The sequence below is a fragment of the Chanodichthys erythropterus genome, chromosome 24, assembly GCF_024489055.1.
Source record: "Chanodichthys erythropterus isolate Z2021 chromosome 24, ASM2448905v1, whole genome shotgun sequence".
NCBI lineage: Eukaryota > Metazoa > Chordata > Actinopteri > Cypriniformes > Xenocyprididae > Chanodichthys > Chanodichthys erythropterus.
This window is the reverse complement of record NC_090244.1, coordinates 1,432,501-1,437,759: the sequence shown is the minus strand read 5'-3', so window position 1 is coordinate 1,437,759 and position 5,259 is coordinate 1,432,501. Positions and strand designations below refer to the sequence as shown.

The following is a 5,259-nucleotide window of genomic DNA, read 5'->3' as shown; positions in this document are numbered from 1 at the left end:
TGCGACTGCACGGCTGAGCAACAAGTCGCAACCGGTCTGCAGAATTTCCCGTTGCACGGTTATGATCGGCGCTCGTGCCCTTGAAGAGCGACATACTCTCGGGTTTTTATGATCATGTGATGTTTATATTCGATAATCATATGTGAATGTACACGCGGACCCGATGGAGAAACACATCTGCTGTGTTTGCAGTGAAATGACGGACTGGAGTTCTGTTTGAAGGTAAGAGACACACATCATGTCCGCTTCCATACATTGTTGCTCGGTACAGATACATTATGAGATTTTAGACTCGAAATCTTTAGGATTTAAAACAGATTTCGGATGAAAATCACTCTCCGGTTGTTAGTAGCGAAACTCTTTGCCACGTTTACAGTGTTTTCATCCCAAAACCAGCACAGTTCACTGCTTATGTGCACGAGCACACTGACATTCATTATTGCATATTAATGCTAATGTACTAATATTACAATATATGAATCCAAATTTTAAGGACATCGTAACAATTGCTAATGTTATACGCACGAATAATTAAGTTAGAAAGACAAGAAATTCTTTGTTTTTTGTTTACTTAATCAGAACTAAACTAGAAAATACATTTCCCAATGTTGTATTTTTTTATTTATTTTTTTTACGAAATTATGTATTTTGAAGAAAACCCCTTACAAAAAGTATTGTTCCAGTACTATGGTACTCAAATCCATGTGTTATAGTATTTACAATGCAGAATGCATGGTAATTTTTTATTTTTTTTAATAGTAATAATAATAATAATACATTTTAGTTTTGTGTGTACACATCTGTCCACTGCCATAAATGACAAAAATTACAACTTTTGTTTGTCCATGTTGAATGCTGCGCACTAACAAATGCTTGGTTAAAAACAACCCAAGTTGGGTTAAATATGGACAAACTCAGCGATTGGGTTGTTTGAACCCAGCAGTTGGGTTAAATGTTTGCTTAATGTGCTGGGCAGTTTTATTTAACACAACTAGTGTTTAAAAATTACTGTATGTCTGACTTAAAATTAACCTAAAATAGGTTGGAAATTAAAAATCAGACACATAAATCCTAGAGGCAACAATAATAATCAAATTGTGAACAATTATTAATAAGTTTATTATTTAATTATTATTTATTAAATGCATTAATAAATGTTCATTTCCAGCCTATTTTGGTTTCATTTTAAGTGAGCAATATAGTTATTTTTAAACAATAGTTTAGTTAAAACTATTAACATTTAACCCAACCGCTGGGTTTGTCCATTTTTAACCCAACTTCAGTTATTTTTAACCCACCATTTTTTAGAGTGTGTCAAAAAATAAAGATTAAGAGGGCAGTCAAATAGAATTATGACAATGTAATAATAAGAATGGTTTAATATTGCTTTTAAAGATCTCTCCACTGTACATTTCATCCATCAAAGGGTTAATTTTATGCATTATGAAATATTAGACTTGCTTGTTTTTATTTTTATAGATATTTAGTTGTGAAGGACACTTAAAGCTAGTTGTGTTTTCTTTCATTGTGGTGTTAACTATATGTTTACATGGAGAAAATACTACAACAGACCCAATAGAAATAAATAATGGTGTTTTATTGAGTTAAATGCGTTCAGTTTTGTGTTTGGAAGAATTAATGATCAGCCGGTGACTTGGGAAGAGAGGAGGAAAGTAGTTTAATGCGCCGCAGCTCTTCTGTGTTCAAGTCTTTGAGTTTTTAGCTCATCTATAGTTGTCTTTTATAACTGCATTAAATTGACTCTTATGTTATCTATACCATTAAAAATAGACCAAACCCTTTGCATTGACTGTAATGGTGTTTGTTTTGGCACAAGTTACACAACCTTGAACAGAAAACGCAGACTGTTCATTTTTCCTGTGACGTTGGTTTCCAGTGGCACTAAGTGCTGTTGACAGTCGTTGACCTCTGGTGCTTATAGCGAGAGCTTAAACATGTAAACACACACCGCTTTGTGTATTACGGCTATAATTAGCATCTATTAAAATCTGATATTATTGCATTGGACAAAAGATGAATGGTGCTCAGAATATGATCTGATGTGTGGTAATGTGTGTGCTCTGTACACACTCATTATGATGTTGCAGTGAATGTGGAATATGTGGTTTTGTGGTCAGCTCGGCTTCTGTTTATGCTGCAAGTCAATTGGTAATACTTGGAAAATTGCAAAAGCAAAAGTCAAATGTGTTTGTGTTGAGAAACACATGTATTTAAATACACACCAGAGCATGTGTGGCAACAGCTAGTTAAACAGAGTATATTAATTTCAACAGATAACCATAAAAGAGCATGATATGAATGTCTAAACCTCTCAGAATCAACCAGTGTTTTAACTGACTGTGTTTCATGCATATCATGCATGTAAGAATGCATGCGTAGGGTCTGTTAAAAACATAGGCAGTTCATTGGAACGAAAAAAAAATTTTTTTTAAAAAATTGAACTTATTTTAACTTGAGCACCATGTTTTTAGAATACTGTGTCATGCATGAGACGCTGCGAAACATGCGAGCGCAACAGTCAAACACGTCAATCTAGTGCATGCTTACATAAGCCTTGTCCATATTAATACATTTTAATTTGAAAATGCATCTTTTTGTCTCCGTTTTAGCCGTTCCTTTACACGCCATTTTGGTGGCCTGAAAATACAAGCTTTTAAAAACAAGTTTCAAAGTGCACGTTTTTGAAAACGATACCGTTATCGTCTCAAATGTGATTTTGTGAAAACGGCGATCTCATGCGCTTGAGTATTACGTGTTCAGTAGTGTTTCTTTACAAAGTGACATCGCCATCTACTGGCCTGGCAGCAGAATACAGCATATTAAGTCGTTTTCACAGATCAGTGTGAACGGGGATCATTTTGACAACGCTGTCATCTGTACGTGAAAAACACAAAGGGAGAACTTTCCGTTTTTAGTACATCATTGTCGTGTAAACCAACGCGGTGTGTATGTATTTTTATTAAGCATTTACGTTTTCATACGCACTGAAACATACAATATTAACCGCACTAAAACGTAAATTATGTATGAACAACTTTACCAACGTACAAATTTGTACGTATTCCTATTTATGAATATTAAAATCGTGGCATTAATGTTTTGATTCAATTTTCTTATCAATGACATTTTTTCAGTCACATTTATTAAATGCACATTACTGATCTTCTTAATATGAAATAATCGCTCTGTTCGTGACTTCTGCTGCAAACTCGTCATGAGGATTTTGTCATTTTGGAGGAAATTGTAATTTTCCTGCACATCTCTGTCCATTATGTTTTATATTTTGTATAAAATGGGTATGTTTAGATTTTGGAGCAGGGTTAAGGGATCTTACATTTATTTATAAAATAGTAAAAGGGAAATTGTAGCCTTCAGATATCTTTATGATATGAACGATTCATAAATATTTAACGTTTATAGCTGTAAAAGTCTAATAATGCTATGTGTAAATGCCGCCAATATGTCCATATTGTATGTTTCAGCATCTGTCCAAACGGACAAAAAAGTGCATTTTGTGTCTTTGAAAGTTACATATTAGTATGTATTAACAATGAGACCAGGCTGTGTAAACATGTGGTTTTATCAACGAAGACAGAGCTTTTTGACAACTCTCTCCCAAGTGGATAAATTATGTAGTGTGGACTGGGAAAAGGAAGGTATTCGAAAGCGATGACGCATGTTTAGTCATGTGACACATATTGTACCCATAGACCACACACAACACCATTTTCAACTAAACTTTTTATGCGTTTTGGCCGTTTATTTACACGACAACAGCGTTTTTTTAAGCGTTATCGTCTCTGTGTAAACTACAAAAACACTCATTTGTGAAAACGGTGACATCATGTGCATGCATATTACGTGTTCAGTCTATGGGTGCGTATTGTTTCTTTACAAAGTGACATCGCCATCTACTGGCCTGGTAGTAGAATACAAGATTTTTAGTACATCGTTGTCATTTAAGCGTACACTGAGACAGTGTTTTTGTCAGCGAAGCCAGAGCTTTTTGAAAACAATAAATTATGTAGTGTGGAATGTGAAAACGGAGATATTCGAAAACAATGGCGCATGTTTAGTCATGTGACGCATATTGTACCATAGATATGGCATTGTTGTGCAGATGACAGAAAATGTACTTGCAATGGTTGCACTGTGGCAAAACATGATGCCAGTTGCGTTTTAGACCGTACGATTTTGAGTGCAACACTGAATGTTGGGATATTTTGCTAATAAAATAATCATGCCAGAAGAAAAGCGTAAGAACTTTATTATGTCTGCTCTCTCCGTATCATCTCGTGAGCTTTTAGTACGTTTTACGCATAGTAATGTGATTTAAGCACCATCAGACGTTTCAGTGTGGATGAGCAACTTTTGGAAAAATGCTTAAACGCTTCCTTGCATCTGTCACTCTTCTTCAGACATGAATATTTGCATCTTCTGCCAGACGTCTTTGTTTTGGCTTGTTAAGGCGCTGTAGGTCATATATGCGAGCTCGAATTAATAATAAAAGCTGACGGTAAGTTGTGGCAGGCCTGGCCGGCGTGTCGACACAGGTTGGAGCCGTCGCTCTCTAATGCAGAGGTGTGGAATGTGTTGGGAGTGGAGATTTCCTTACATTTGCATTATTTCCAATTCATTGCTTCTGAACTAACGACATCCTTGTGTGTTTCATGCCCAAATGTGGCCTTTGTTTGCATGTTTTGTCAGGTCATGTTCTACGTGCGGGTGGGCTCTTTTGAATAGTTTGACCAGCTATAAACATAGTTGGTGTGAAATGAAACATTTTTGACAATACTGGGACTTTATTTTAAGGCATTTTAACTTCCTGATAGCATTCTCACATCAGGAAATTAGCGAAAGCGATGTCTGTGTCACCACGGCACTTTCACTTTCAAGAACACCTGCATTTGAATAAAACTGAGTTCAGGACAAGTTCAACAGGATGCTTGTTATTTTACTGCCCACACAATTATATGCCTGTGTAGAGAAGCAGAAGGAGCAACACTGAACCTCTGTGTAAAAACACACTCGATCTGAGGATTGAGGAAGTGTTTTATTCAAACAGAGCATCTTTCTCTTTATATGCGGTACTTGAATCTCTCACTACCCACTTCTATTGACAGGATCAGTTTTGTCGTCTAATATGGAGCAAAACAACCAGCAGTGTAGACAGCTGATGCTCTTACATTACAATCTAATCGGAAATTTAAAGAAGGTTCACATTTTGGTCAATGTGTT

General features: G+C 35.7%; 1 protein-coding gene across 1 annotated transcript in view; it reads left to right on the top strand.

The window, feature by feature from the left end:
• LOC137014672 (GRAM domain-containing protein 2A) overlaps window positions 1-5,259 on the top strand; it is a 30,200-nt gene continuing 24,941 nt past the window's right edge. The window contains exon 1 of the mRNA XM_067379109.1: window positions 1-222. The gene's annotated coding sequence lies outside the window, so the exon portion shown is untranslated. The remainder of the gene's footprint in view (window positions 223-5,259) is intronic.